The 16328-nt window shown below is 48.0% G+C and overlaps 1 protein-coding gene across 1 annotated transcript in view; it reads right to left on the minus strand.

Annotated features, from left to right (window-relative positions):
* Positions 1-14578, minus strand: part of EIF4G3 (eukaryotic translation initiation factor 4 gamma 3) — a 513419-nt gene extending 498841 nt beyond the window's left edge. Inside the window, exon 1 of the mRNA XM_030537664.1 lies at positions 14478-14578. The gene's annotated coding sequence lies outside the window, so the exon portion shown is untranslated. The remainder of the gene's footprint in view (positions 1-14477) is intronic.
* Between the last annotated feature and the right edge of the window lie 1750 nt (positions 14579-16328).

The raw sequence follows: 16328 nt of genomic DNA on the forward strand, positions 1-16328 counted from the left end.
AGCTTTTAAACATTCCCTTTGAGGAAACCCTTCAGTGTGCCAGGCCCTCATAAGGTCCCACTCTTTCTTAAAGGTAGACCACGCAGCCTCAACAACTCAGAGACTGCCCTCGGACTTCCGCACTCCAGTTTCACATCTGTCCAGCTAGTCCAACTGAGACAGACTCCTGCTCAGACACTTTTACACTCTTCAGGGACCAATGCACCTCATCAAGTATCTGTAGCAACACCAGGTAGTCTTTCCAAAACAGAGTAGGGTTTATTAGTTGACTGAAACACAGCATCACGAAGTCCCTAGGCTAGCATAGAGAAATAAAGGTTAGCGTTGGCCTGCTTAACCCAGGGTTGTGAGTTCAATCCTTGAGGGGGCCACTTAGGGATCTGGGGGCTAGTGAAGGCAGGGGCTGGACTTGATGATCTTTCGGGGTTCCTTCCAGTTCTATGACATAAAAAATAAGGTACATCTCTATATATTTATTTATTTAGACATAGCCCATTCTACTCAAACCAGTGTTCTACCCAGCCAAGCTGCCATGGAATCTCTGGCTTTTCATCTGTCCCAGGTGAGAGCTCTTCAGGTCTCTTCCAAAAGAGAACTCTCATGCCAGCCACCTGATACCTCTCAGTCCATTGTCCCACTCCTGCAGACCCTTGCTGAGTTTGTGTGTTCTGCCTCCAGAGATTCCAGTGGAAAAGCACCAGCTGCTCAGTCTTTGGGGTTTCCATTGTCTTTGCAGCCCCTCCATTGATGCTGGTCAGCTTCAGATAGTCTTTTAGTGACCCATTCATTCCGCCCCACAGAGGCTTGTGATACCACCTCATGTCACCTGCTCTGCTCCAAGAGTGCTTTTTAACCCTTCTGCACCCACTGGGTTAGCAATATAAAGTACATAAGAACTTGAGACACATACAGGCATCATAAAAATATTATGTAAAATTTCCACTTTGTCACAAGTGCAGACCAGGTTAATAAAATAGTGAAACCCCCACACACACACACCTCTGGTTCCAATGCAGTGAAAAAAGCCTCTTTGAAGGCAACTGTGACTTGCAGTGGACAGTGGCAGTTACCTCACACAGGATTATTATAACCCACGGTACCTTGGACTGAACGTGAAAGCAAAGCAGAAGCTATAGCTTGTGCACAATGCAGCAGCCCACCTCCTCAAATGCTGCCACGAGTATACCATCCGTGTTTTTGATCCTTTCACTGGTTTCCAAGCAACTTCAATCAGCAGTTGAAGGCTTTGGTTGTAATCTCCAAAGCCATCAACAGGTAAGTAACATCAAGGACCATAACTTCATCCACTACTCACTCCATCAACTGAACAGTCTGGGACAATGCTGCTCACAAAACAAGTAAATACCAAAGATAAAACATTCTCTGATTAAGAGGGTTAGCTGTGGAACTAGCTCCCAGAGGAGATCAGACTAATCCCATGCCTGATCTGGCCATCTTTAGGTTATGTTCTAAGGCAGGGGTCCCCAATGCGGTGCCCATGGCTGCCAAGGTGCCCACCAGGGCATCTATGTGCGCCCGCATACTGGTTGTCGGACAAGCATCCACCAAAATACAGCCGAAAAACAGCGTCATCAAGAGGCGTCGCCGCCAAAATGCTGTTGATTTTCGGCAGGATTTCAGGCGCAAAGTGTGATGGACTAGGGACTGTCTGTGTGGGGGATGGGAGAGCTGGGGATGTCTTTAAGTGAGGGACAGGATCTTTAAGCCTGTAACCTGAGCCAGGTAGGTGGGAGGGGGTTAGCACCTTGGCCCGGGAAGCTGGACAAAAGGAATCGGCCGGCTGGAGGAGGGGCAGTTCAGTTTCAGTTTGGGACTGGGTGGGGGAATTCAGGGAAGCCTATGCTGGGATCCAAGCGCCCTGAACCCCGAGAAGGACTCGATTGAGGGGTCCTGGTTGGGCCTCCAAGCTCTGCTGTAACCTGCATTCCTGTTGTCCAACAAACCTTCTGTTTTACTGGCTGGCTGAGAGTCACTGTGGGAGAAGGAAGAGGAGGGGTGCAGGACGGGACTCCCCCACACTATGTGACATCACACACTATCCCATCACACAAAGCCTCTTGACGTTGCCGCTTCTCGACGGATGCTTGTCCGCCAGCCACAGTCCTTGGTGGCTCATCGTCCGACGCCCACCACCCGAAAAAAGTTGGGGACCACTGCTCTAAGGCACTCCTCTGGGAGACTTCCTTCTCACTGTAATGGGAACTTTTAAAACAACTATTATATAGGTATATATTTAACCCAAGCAGAGCTTCTATAACCAAGAAAAACGGAAAAGCAGAAAACTCCATGAAGTCAACTAGGGATCCTGCTATATAGATCTAATTTACCAGGGAAACACTTAGCCCTGGTCTACACTACAAGTTTAAGTCAAATATAGCAGCGTTAGATTGATTTAACCCTGCACCCATCCTCACGAAGCCATTTTTGTCAACTTAAAGGGCTCTTAAAATCGATTTTTACTCCTCCCTGATGAGGGGATTAGCGTTGAAATCAACCTTGCTGGGTCGAATTTGGGGTAGAGTGGACACAATTCGATGTTATTGGCCTCTGGGAGCTATCCCAGAGTGCTCCATTGTGACAGCTCTGGGTAGCACTCTCAACTCAGATGCACTGGCCAGGTAGACAGGAAAAGCCCCACGAACTTTTGAATTTCATTTCCTTTTTCGCCAGCATGGCAAGCTGATCAGCACAGGTGACCATGTAGTCCCAGAATCACAAAAGCGCTCCAGCATGGACCGAAACAGGAGGTACTGGATATGATCGCAGTATGGGGAGAGGAATCTGTGCTATCAGAACTCCATTCCAAAAGATGAAATGCCCAAATATTTGAAAAAAAAATCTCCAAACGCATGAAGGCCAGAGGTTATAACAGGGACCCACACCAGTGCCGCGTGAAACTTAAGGAGCTCAGGCAAGCCTACCAAAGAACCAGAGAGGCAAACGGCCACTCCGGGTCAGAGCCCCAGACATGCCGCTTCTATGATGAGCTGCATGCCATCCCAGGGGGTGCTCCTGCAACTACCTCTGTGCGTGGACTCCGTCAATGGATTCTCATGCAACAGGAATGCAGATTTTGGGGACGAGGACGATGAGGAGGAGAAGGAGGTTGAAGATAGCGCACAGCAAGCAAGCAGAGAAACCATTTTCCCCGACAGCCAGGAACTGTTTATCACCCTGGAGCCAGTACCTTCCCAACCCACCCAAGGCGGGCTCCTGGACCTTGAAGGCAGAAAAGGGACCTCGGATGAGTGTACATTTGTAAATATAATACATGGTTTAAAAGCAAGCGTGTTTAATGATTAATTTGCCCTGAAGATTTGAGATGCATTCGCGGCCAGTACAGCTACCGGAAAAGTCTGTTAACATGCATGGGGATGGGGCGTAAATCCCCCAGGGACATCTCAATGAAGCTTTCCTGGATGTACTCCCAAAACCTTTGCAAAAGGTTTCTGGGGAGGACAGCCTTATTCCATCCTCCATGGTAGGACACTTTACCACGCCAGGCCAGTAGCACGTAGTCGGGAATCACTGCATAATAAGCATAGCAGCGTATGGTCCCGATGTTTGCTGGCATTCAAAGCAACATCCGTTCTTAATCTCTCTGTGTTATCGTCTGGAGAATGATATCATTCAGGGTCACTTGGTTGAAATAGGGGAATTTTACTAAGGGGACATTCAGAGGTGGCCATTCCTGCCGGGCTGTTTGCCTGTGGCTGAACAGAAATCACCCCTGCTGTTAGCCACGCAGTGGAGGGAGGGGTGAAGCGATCATCCCAGAGAATTGGGAGGGGAGGGTAGTTGGGTTTGTGCTGCACGCTAAACCAAAAACTGCAGCCCCTCCCTTTAAATGGCCAACCCATTTTATATGGCCAACCCAACAGGTGCTTGGTATGAGAAATGAGAGCGCTGCTGTTTGAAACCATTCCCACGTGTTATTAAGGTTAAAGAAGCCAAAAGACTGTGGCTTACCACGTCTGCCTGCAAGCCGAATTCTGTTGCCCGCTGGCCCAGCGTGTTGATCTCTCACACCAAAACGGCAGGCCCTCAATATAAGAGGCAAAATGCAATCTTGTAAAGAAAGCACACATGCTATGTAATGTTAACAGCTTGGTTCACCATGAAAGAGTCTACCCATTGTTCTCTAAAATGTGTCTTTAAATACTACTCTCCCTTTTTTTCCTCCCGCAGCGCAAATGTTTCAACACTCCCTGTATCATCTCCATCCCAGAGGCTAGTGAAGATTAGAAGATGAAAAAAATGCACTCACGATGAATTGTTCTCTGAGCTCATGCAGTCCTCTCACAGTGAAAGAGCCCAGCAGAATGTGTGGAGAAAGGCACTGTCAGAGTGCAGGAAAGCACAAAATGAAAGCGAGGACAGGCGGTGCGATCAAGATGATAGGTGGCGTCAGCATGCTCCGAGGAGGCAGAAAGCAATGCTCAGGCTACTGGAGGATCAAACTGATATTCTCTGGCGTATTGCTGAGGTGCAGGAAAGGCAGCAGGAGCACAGACCGCTGCTGCAGCCCATTTAACCAACTGCCCTCCTCCCCAAGTTCCATATCCTCCTCACCCAGACACCCAAAAATGCAGTGGGGGGGCCTCTGGGCACCCAACCACTCCACCCCAGAGGACTGCCCAAGCAACAGAAAGCTGGCATTCCATAAGTTTTGAAGTGCAGTGTGGCCTTGTCCTTCCCTCCTCCACCACCCCACCAGGCTACCTTTGCAGTTATCCTCCCATTTGTGTGACTAATTAATAAAGAATGCATGAATTTGAAACAACAATGACTTTATTGCCTCTGCAAGTGGTGATCAAAGAGGGGAGAGGAGGGCAGTTGGCTTACAGGAAGTAAAGTGAACCAAGGGGGTGGGTTTTCATGAACAAGAAACAAACAGAACTTTCACACCGTAGCCTGGCCAGTCATGAAACTGGTTTTCAAAGCTTCTTTGATGCGCAGTGCACACTGCTGTGCTCTTCTAACCGCCCTGGTGTCTGGCTGCACGTAATCAGCAGCCAAGTGATTTGCCTCAACCTCCCACACCACCATAAATGTCTCCCTCTTACTCTCACAGATATTGTGGGGCACACAGCAAGCAGTAATAACTATGGGAATATTGGTTTTGCTGAGGTCTAACTGAGTCAGTAAACTGTGCCAGCGCACTTTTAAATGTCCAAATGCACATTCTACCACCATTCTGCACTTGCTCAGCCTGTAGTTGAGCAGCTCCTGACTACTGTCCAGGCTGCCTGTATATGGCTTCATGAGTCTTGGCATTAAGGGATAGGCTGGGTCCCCAAGGATAACTATAGGCATTTCAACATCCCCAAATGTTATTTTCTGGTCTGGAAAGTAAGTCCCATGCTGCAGCCGTTCACATAGACCAGAGTTCCTAAAGATGTGAGCGTCATGTACCTTTCCCCGCCATCCCACGTTGATGTTGGTGAAAAGTCCCTTGTGATCCACCAATGCTTGCAGCACCATTAAAAAGTACTTTTTGGTTTATGTACTGACTGCCTTGGTGCTCCGGTCCCAAGATAGGAATATGCGTTCCGTCTATCATCCCACCACAGTTAGGGAATCCCATTGCAGAAAAGACATCCATTATGCCCTGCACATTTCCCAGAGTCACTACCTTTGATAGCAGCAGCTCAGTGACCGCGGTGGCTACTTGGATCACAGCAGCCCCCACAGTAGATTTGCCCACTCCAAACTGATTCCCGACTGACCAGTACCCGTCTGGCGTTGCAAGCCTCCACAGGGCTATCGCCACTCACTTGTGAACTGTGAGGGCTGCTCTCATCTTGGTATTCTTGTGCTTCAGGACAGGGGAAAGCAAGTCAAAGTTCCATGAAAATGCCCTTCTGCATTCGAAAGTTTCGCACCCATTGGGAATGTTCCCAGGCCTGTAACACTATGCAGTTGCACCAGTCGGTGTTTTTTTCCTAGGGCCAGACTCAGTGTTCCACAGCATAAACCTGCCCCATTACCACCATGATGTCCAAATTGCCGGGGCCTGTGCTTTGAGAGCAGTCTGTGTCCATGTCTTCTTCACCGCACTGCCATCACCTCCTCGCCTGCTGTTGAAGTTTCTGGTGCTGCATATACTGCAGGATAACGCATGTGGTGTTTACAGTGCTCGAAACTGCCGCAGTGATCTAAGCGGGCTCCACGCTTGCTATGGTATGGCGCCTGCACGGAAAAAAGGCACAAAATGGTTGTCTGCCGTTGCTTTCACGGAGGGAGGAGTGACTGATGACATGGCTTACAGGGCTGGCTTACAAGGAATTAAAATCAACAAAGGGGGTGGGTTTTCATCAAGGAGAAGCACACACAACTGTCATACCGAAGCCTGGCCAGTAATGAAACTGGTTTTCAAAGCCTCTGTGATGCGCAGCGCTCCTTGCTGTGCTCTTCTAATCACAAACAGCCTAGTCAGCAAACAGCACCAGAGAGCTTTTAAATGTCCAAAGGCACATTCTACCACCATTCTGCACTTACTCAGCCTATAGTTGAACTGCTCCTTACTACTGTCCAGGCTTCACGAGCCATGGGAACTAGGGGTAGACTGGGGTAGGTGCGATTATGTGATGCTACCGGCTGGGAGAGCAGCCTGAGGCAAAAGCCTCCAGCTCGCATGATATTCCAAGCAGGACTGAATCTCCATTAGATGAAACTTAAAGAAGAGAATGACCTGGAGTCACTGCCATGTCTGCCCAGGCGCCCTCAACTGACCTCACCAAGGTCGGCCAGGAGCACCCAAGAGATGATGGTGGTGAACAGTCGCATTTCACCATCTGCGGGCGGCAAGACAAGGCAAGGAGATGCTGCTGTGTAGCAACACAGTACCACATCTGCCAGCAGCACCCAGGAGACGTATGGTGACAGTGAGCTGAGCAGGCTCCATGCTTGCCGAGCTATGTCGTCTGAACAGGTAACGCAGGAAAAAAGGAGAGAAACTATTGTTTGCCATTGCTTACGGACGGAGGCCTGACATACACCCAGAACCACCCACAACAATGTTTTTGCCCCATCAGGCATTGGGAGCTCAACCCAGAATTCCAATGGGCGGTGGAGACTGCAGGAACTGTGGGATAGCTACCCACTGTGCAACTCTCCTGAAGTCGATGCTAGCCTCGGTACTATGGACACACTCTGCCATTTTAATGCGCTTAGTGGGGACACACACAATCAACTGTATCAAATAGATTTCTAAAAAAATCGACTTCTATTAAATCGAACTAATTTTGTAGCATAGACATACCCTTTGTCGCTACAGTAATGGCACTATAAAAAAAAAATCCTAAAAGTCTCCTCTCCAGCCTCATCTATGCTCAAATGCCTGCAGTCTCTTACCACAGAAACAGAATTTAAATAAAAATAAAAAAAATCAATAACACTACCCCAAAAACAAACTGCAGCTGCCTTGCTACAATAACCCTGAAAATAACCATGCCAAAATATGTCCAGTCTCACTCTGCAACAGTTAAAGTAAGGTTAAGTTTCACAGAATCATAGAATAGAATCATAGAATATCAGGGTTGGAAGTTTATTGTTGCCTCCTTTGAGACCACCAGCTACCACAAAGTTGAATTGATTCCACGTACAAACAAGTTTGAAAAAGAAAAAAAAATCCACTCACACCACCATGGGAACTCAGGATGGCTGTAATTTGGCTCTAAGGTACAGCAATCAACTAACCCCAAAGAGCCAGCATTATAAACTTCAAGCAAATATGCAATTTTGTCCTTTATAAGGCACTATTTGCTAATATCCAGGCTGGTGCTGGGAAGAAATTGATGATCTAATTATACTGATCAACAAAATTTATTCACAATATATAGACATTTCTTTTAAAGACTCAAAAAGTAGTTTAATTAGCTATATAATAATAAGATTCCCGGATTGTCACTCTGTGCAACTCTGAAGCCTAGAACGTCTGCTGAGTCAGTGTGAAGCAATGGAAAATAACTACAAGCTTAGCAGAGAGGGGCTTTTTAGATCATCACCAGCTTCAATCATCACTGGGATTTGCAGACTGTCCAATATTTAAGTTTTCTGCCATTTTCTGCTTTTTTACACTTTACAAATAACACTCATACAACAGCAAAGTAAAGTACCTAGTAAAGTATAACAATAACATCCCAAAAATTCTCAAATTTTCAAATACATTAGAGATGAGTATACAAAGGTCAGTATGAAAGGAAATACACTCTTTAGTTAATACACATTAGAAGTTCTATTAAGCTGAAATACAAGATCCATGGTGAGCTTGCAGTCTGATGCATACCATCACGTAAGGAATCTTAGGGCCGGTCTACGCTGAAAAATTACATTGGCATAGCTGCGTCTCCCACGGAAGTGAAAAATCCACACCCCTGAGAGACATACTATGCCAACCTAACCTCTGGTGTAGACTGCACTAGGTTTTTCCAGTAAGGCCAAGCTACCGCCTCTCAGGGTACATCTACACTATAGGATTACTCCGAGTTTACATAAACCGGTTTTGTAAAACAGATTGTATAAAGTCGAATGCATGTGGCCACACAAAGCACAATAATTCGCTGGTGTGCATCCATGTACCCAGGCTAGCGTTGATTTCTGGAGCGTTGCACTGTGGGTAGCTATCCCGTAGCTATCCCATAGTTCCCGCAGTCGCCCCAGCCCATTGGAATTCTGGGTTGAGATCCCAATGCATGATGGTGCAAAAACAGTGTCACGGATGATTCTGGGTAAATGTCGTCACTCATTCCTTCCTCCGTGAAAGCAACAGCAGACAATCATTTTGCGTCCTTTTTCCCTGGATTGCGCTGGCAGACGCCATAGCATGGCAACCATGGAGCCCGTTTTGCCTTTTGTCACTGTCACCGTATGTGTACTGGATGCCACCGACAGAGGCGGTACTGCAGCGCTACACAGCAGTATTCATTTGCCTTTGCAAGGTAGCAGAGACAGTTACCAGTTGTTCTGTACCGTCTGCTGTGCTATTGTAAATTGGTGATGAGATGACGGTTATCAGTCGTTTTGTACCATCTGCTGCCATCATGGGTGCTCCTTGCTGACCTTCACTGAGGTCGGCTGGGGGCACAAAGACAAAAATGGGAATGACCCCCCGGGTCATTCCCTCCTTTATGTTGTATCTAAAAATAGAGTCAGTCCTGCCTAGAATATGGGGCAAGTGTACTAGAGAACCAGTGTATCAGAGAACCAGAGAGCACAGCCGCGCCGTGTCAGATCCCACAGAAATGATGAGCTGCATGCTATTCACGGGGGGTGTCCCTGCAACGACCCCACCCATTGCTTCCCTCCTCCTCCAAACCTTCTGGGCTACCATTGCAGGGTCCCCCCATTTGTGTGATGAAGTAATAAAGAATGCAGGAATAAGAAACACTGACTTTTTAGTGAGATAAAATGAGGGGGAGGCAGCCTCCAGCTGCTATGATAGTCCAGGACATTAAACGGTGGAGGGGAGAGGAGCCCTGTATCCCGCTGCTATGATAGTCCAGGCAGTACAGAATCTTTTCTTTAGACATGAAAGGGAGGGGGGGGCTGATGGAGTTCAGCCCCCAGTTGCTAGGATGAGGACAGTTACCAGCCGTTCTGTACCATCTGCCCGGAATAACCGAGAGTCATTCCTATTTTTACCCAGGCGCCCCTGGCCGACCTCACCTGAGGCCAGCCAGGAGCACTCACAGGCTGATGACAAGGACAGCTACCAGTCCTACTGCACTGTACCGTCTGCCACCGGGGAAGGGAGGGGAGAGGATATTGCTGTTCATTGCCGCAGCACCGTGTCTACCAGCAGCATGCAGTAGACATATGGCGACACTGAAAAAGTCAAGAAACTATTTGTTTCCCTTTTCTTTCACGGTGGCGGGGAGAGTAAATTGACGAGATATACCCTGAACCACCTCGGACAATGTGTTTAATCCTACAGGCACTGGGACCTCAGCTAAGAATGCAAATGCTTTTCGGAGACTGCCGGGACTGTGGCATAGCTGGAGTCCTCAGTACCCCCTCCCTTCCTCCATGAGCGTCCATTTGATTCTTTGGCTTTCCGTTACGCTTGTCACACAGCACTGTGCTGTGGACTCTGTATCACAGCCTGAAGATTTTTTTCAAATGCTTTGGCATTTCGTCTTCTGTAACGCAGCTCTGATAGAACAGATTTGTCTCCCCACACAGCGATCAGATCCAGTATCTCCCACACGATCCATGCTGGAGCTCTTTTTGGATTTGGGACTGCATCGCCACCCGTCCTGATCAGAGCTCCACACTGGGCAAACAGGAAATGAAATTCAAAAGTTTGCAGGGCTTTTCCTGTCTACCTGGCCAGTGCATCCGAATTCAGATGCTTTCCAGAGTGGTCACAGTGGGGCACTGTGGGATACTGCCCAGAGGCCAACACCGTCGATTAGCGGCCACACTAACCCTAATCCGATATGGTAATACCAATTTCAGCACTACTCCTCTCGTCGGGGAGGAGTACAGAAACCGGTTTAAAGAGCCTTTTATATCGATATAAAGGGTCTCGTTGTGTGAACGGGTGCGGCGTTAAATCAGTTTAATGCTGCTAAAATCGGTATAAACGCGTAGTGTATACCAGGCCTCAGGGAGATGAATTAGCTATAGGGACAGGAGAGCCCCACCCATTGCTGTAAGAGTGTTTATACTGAAGCACTGCAGCTGCTGTAGCACTTCAACATAGGCACTCGCTACAGTGAAGGAAGGGGCTGTTAATCCACCTTCCTGAGAGGCAGCGGCTAAGTCAATGGAAGAACCTAGCACTGTCTACACCAGGGGTTAGGCTGGTTTAAGTTCTCTCTCAGGGCTATGGATTTTTCACACCTCAGAGAGATGCAGCTATACTGATGTAACTTTTCAGCATAGACCAACCCTTACTACAGACAAATGGAGTTCAACTAAATCCAATTTCTTACAGGTAATTTGAAAGCTTAATGCCAGTGCAGAGAAAGCCAGTGGTCAGAAATCCACGTTTAATTCATTTACATTCCATATTATGTCACTCTGCAGTGATACACATACACACCTTTCAAAATATTAGTGGGTTTTCCACATTTGAGAGTTAATTTCACTTAGATGCTTTGTTCGATTGATACCTCTCAAATAGAACATTCTTCATTTGAAAATACAGGTTTGACTTAAGACACATGCTACTACTGGAGCTACAAAATTATTTCAGTAGTTCTTCTTATGGACACCAATTAACCCTTTAAATCATTACATGTTAAGATAATTTTTCAGAGCTTATCTGTTTTGCAGTAGTCACAAAAATAACTTCCTATTCAACATGCTGGACAACAGAATGGAATCCCCTTAGAAACACTTCTGTTCTTTACATCTGTCATTACTGAGTTTCACTTTCCTTTTTAAAAAAACTCCCCTCTCCTCTCCTCCCCCAATCCCTCAGATCATGTCTCACTTTTCATTCTTTTCTGCAAATACACATGGAGTGGATGGACACCAGCTCTCCTCCTACACAGTCCTTTCTATTCTTACAGCTAAAGAGCACAGATAACTATTATTAATTAAATTAACAGAGTATAAGAAATGTTAGAGATGCATATATTTATTACCGAAGGCACAAGGACACAGAATTAACCTTTTAAGTTCAATTTCAGCTTTGCAAAACTGATTCAGATCCTCAACACTACTATCAATGTATAGCATACTGACCATTTGCATCAACAAATAAATAAATCTCTTTATTGTGTTGGGGAGCAAACAAGGACCTTGCCAGAAGCAGCTCACCCCATGCTGCCAGGAGGACATTTGCAGCTAGAACTTATCTGCTGTAGGGCAATGCTCTCTTGATGTCATAAAAACATTAAAAAACAAACAGCACTAAAAATAAAAATGCATTTCAGTAAGTTTCTGAGGAACTGCCCTCCAAAAAATACTCTCCAAAAATATTCACAATCACATTACAATTTATACTAGGTAATAGCCCTCATTTACTATTTACATACACTTCCAGATTTCAGAGAAAACTATCTGGGACATCTAAATATATTTAAGGAAAAATGGAAGAGAGAATGAACATGTGTATATATTACAAAGACAGTTTATACAGCTTTAAAGGTTGAGGCATTTTATTAAGTAAAAAAGTCTTCACAAAAGAATCAAGTCACTACAATAAATAATAAAATCCAACCATACCATTGGTCCTCCTCTAGATTTACACATGTTAAACTCACCTTATTTACCTCACACTTCTCTTTCTTTTAGGTCTCTTGTTCTTAGAGCCTAGTCACTTTCCTGTGATGTGACATGCTGGAGCACCACTATTGGCTCCTTTATGACAGAATCAACCACTGTTACTGTGAACCCTTTAGACTCCATTCTAGGATTAATTCACTCTCCTCCCTCTAACACACACACAAAATTCCTCTGGTCAAATAGCACCACATAATTTACCAAACATGATGGCATTTTCCAGTTTTAGCCTCAAAAGTATATGCCAATCTTGCAAGCCACACTAAACTAGCATTCACGGAAGTTGGAAATCCCTCAAAGACGGTTTTAATGATTACTTTAAAAGAAAATGCTTTTCAAACTCTAGTACCCTCATGCATTCAGGCAAGCAGAAACCATTTAACTGCCAAGACACAAAAAAGTATTGTATAACAAGTGGAATATTAAAAACCCAGCACCTTGATGGATAGACCTTCAGTTGAGCACTGACTTAATATGTAAAAACCAGCCAGCTAGCTAACTTTCCCACCGCAACATTTGGCACATCACTTAAAACTAAGCAAGTTCCCCCGAGCAATAGTTTTACGTATCACTGCCATGCTTACTTAGGAAAAAACATACAAGTCATTCTCACTACTCAGTAAGTTCTTTTAAAAATTGCAGCTTATTATAAGCTAGCCAAATACAAGGAAAAAGGTAGAGTTCACCCTTCAGTTACCACTCTTAAGTCTCTAAAGACTTCACTTTGACCCGAACAGATCTGTATCATCAACAGTCTCCTGATCTAAAAAAATATTTGTGGTTAGCAGCAAGAATGACTCTAGAAGCTCAAAAAAACAGCGGGCCTAACAGATTATGAAAGGCCTTGATTTTCTCACCTCAAAATGAAAGTAAGAGCAGTAAACCCATTATATACTGTATAAGAAATATGTTCTTTGTTTACACATTATACAGCTCTTAGATTGACCTCTTTATAAAACTATTCTGCATTTTCTTATTTAAAAAATAAGCATTAGCACTGACACAAAGCAAAACAAACACTTCTAGCTGACAACCACCAATACAGTCATCTTAGTGCATGAAACATACTGTTAGGTTAACATATTGATAGACTTATAATTTCACTTCCACTGATTTTCAATGGGGATCTCTCTTCATACCCTCCCAAAAGTCACTGAAAAAAAAAAATCAACAACTTTTCAGGGATGCTGTCCAACACTAGAAACATAGAACATGTATATACATACACAGACTCACTACCCTCCTGCTGATCTTTGCAGTATTTACCTCCAGACTTCAGGCCCACTTGCAGAGAATTAAAGACCTTTAAAACATTCATTGAAAGAAGCACTGGCCTTTCCTTAAAATACTAACATTTTTGGTAGGTTTCTTATAGAAAATTTCCTCTTCCCACCACAAGCTGCTTTACAGATAAAGGTGCCTAGTGTGACATTTCCACATTAGACTCACTTCCACTACAAATAACCATCAAAATGTTAAAAATCCGCAATTCACATTAGCCAGGGAGCTGGGCTCTCTTCACCTTAATTTAAAAAAACAAAAACACAAAAAAAAACCCACCCACTTACCTCAGCATGACCCTACATACTTCACTGCACAACTGACACTTATTATTTGCACTACATCCACTTTGAGGGCAAAGGTTGTAGCCATCCCTAATTCCTCACAAGAAGGGGATGAAGCCCCATTAGCTCTCTCCATGAAGAGATGGGCATATCTCACACTCATTCTCTATTTAAAGTAGAGGGGGTTATGACCCCTACTCACAATACCACTATTAGTAGGTGTAATCCCCCAGTTCTCTAGATATGAAAAAATACAGGCCCCTCACCACCACTGTAACAGTAGGGGATAAACGCCCCCGTCCCTCCCACAAAAGTGCATGCAACCCCATCTGCACACGCAAGGGTGAAACCCCCATTCTATCCATATATACAGAGCCCCCTCAGCCCCCCTTCTCTCCACAAAAAAGAGGGTTCAGCCCTCATTCCTTACATGCTTTGGGGTACAAGCCCAACCCTGAAGGAAGCCCCACTTACGTATACAGATTAGGGATTGCAGTTTCCGTCCCCTGTGAGGGGCGGCCTGCCCCATACCTGGCTATATGGGGGGGGCGCAGCCCCTGCACACCCTCCTCTCTACGGGAGCTCAGCTCCCCCCACCCACCGCTCCCTGCAGGGGGGCTCAGCCCGGAAGGGGGCTGCCGGTGTAAAGGATACTGTTGGGGCGGCTGGGTCTGTAAGGCCCTGATGTTGGGGTGAGGAGGCGGCGGCGGCGCTGGGTGAGGGGGAGCCGGGGGGGGAGGCGGCCCCGCTGCCGCCGCCCCGCTCCCGGGGCCAGTCCCCGCCGCCGCTGCAGCCGCTGAGCCGGGCTTCACAGCCGCTTTCTGCGGTAAACTCATCGCAAAGCGCAGCCAGCACCCCCGCGTGCGGGGAGCGGGGCAGGGGGCAGCCGGGCCGGGGGAGCGGGCCGGGGGACAGCCCGGCGGGCCAGCACCACCGGCCGGTCTCCGTGACAACGCGCCTGCGGGAGGGCTGGGTCGGGGAGAGGGGCCGGCGGGGGCCGCTCAAGCCCTGCTGCTCATGGGCCGCCGGCGGCAGGGAAGCTCGGTCCGCCTCCCCGGGGGAAGCGGCGCCCTTCGCGGTGGCGGCTCTCGGGCGATTCCGGCGGATTTTCCTCACTGAAGTAGCGGAGCATAAAACATGGCGCCGCGGCCGCCTCCAGCAGTCCGGCAGGACGGACGCTCGGGCTCCTTCGGACCACTCCGGAGCCGCTCGACCCTGACGCGTTCGGAAAACTTCGGACCTTTCCGGAGCCGCTCGGCCTCAGGGCTTTCGGAACACTTCGGCTCCTTCCGGAGATCCTCCACTCCGCCGCTCTCGGGAAACTTCGGGTCACTCCGCAAATCCTCAACTAGGGACTCTTCGGGCAATTGTGGAAAGATTGAATGTGGGATTAGGGGCGTCGAGGTCGGGTCGTTTCGGAGATCCTCGGGAAAGGCATGTACGCTACTTCGGAACCGTTCGGCCCCACGACCGGGAGAGGCTCGGATCGCTTCGTGACCACTCGGCTGTTCGGAAAGATTCGAGAAGCGCTCAGCCGGGGGGCGCTCCTCTCGCTCAGGGGCCTGGGGAAATCCAAAGACGCCCACCCTGGGACTGTTCCCTAAGCGGGGTCCACACAGCAGGGCCCTTCCTCCCCCTACAGCTCAGCTCCGGCCAGCACCCCCGTTCCCCCGCCCCTGGACAGGGCCGCTCAGGGGTTTGGCTGCCACCAGCAGCAAAAAAAAACAAAACACAAAAGCCGCAATCCCCATCTGCGGCGATTCAGAGGGAGCGAGGGTCCCTCCGCCGAATTGCCGCGAAAACCTGGAGGTGCCGTCCCAAGCACCTGCTTGATAAGATGGTGCCTGGACCCTTTTCCCCCCATAGCCAGGACCCAGCCAGTCCCCCCAAGCCCCAAAAGATGGCCCCCGTTTTCCCCTACAGCTGGGCCCCGACACAGCCCCACTTCCACTCTGCAACTGAGCCTCTTATCCCCCCAACCAACCGGTACCTCATCCACCCCACAGCTGGGCCCCTTCTCCCCCTACAGCTGGGCCCCAACCATCCCCATGTCCAGCCCCACAACTGGACCCTTTGTTCCCCTACAGCGGGGCCCCAACCAGACCGCATCCAGCACCACAACTGGGCCCCTTCTTCATCCACAGTTGGGCCCCAACCAGTCCCCCTTCCACCTTACAGCTGAGCCCCAAGCAGCCCCCTTATTCCCACACAGCTGGGGTCTTCTCCGTACAGCTGGGCCCCAACCAGCTCCCCTTCCAGCCCTACAGCTAGGCCCCTTCCTCCTCCACAGCTCGACCCCTACCAGTCCCCCTTCCAGCACCACAACTGGGCCCCTTCTTCCTATACAGCATGGCCCCAACCAGCTTCCTTTCCACCTCACAGATGGGCCCCTTCTTCCCCATTGCAGGGCCCCAATCAGCTACTCCATCAACACCACTGGGCTGCTTCTCCCAATATAGCTAGGCCCAAAGCAATCTATGCTTGCCGCTTCCTGGAGCCGCCTGA

Source organism: Gopherus evgoodei, chromosome 18 (genome assembly GCF_007399415.2).
Source record: "Gopherus evgoodei ecotype Sinaloan lineage chromosome 18, rGopEvg1_v1.p, whole genome shotgun sequence".
Taxonomy (NCBI): Eukaryota; Metazoa; Chordata; order Testudines; family Testudinidae; genus Gopherus; species Gopherus evgoodei.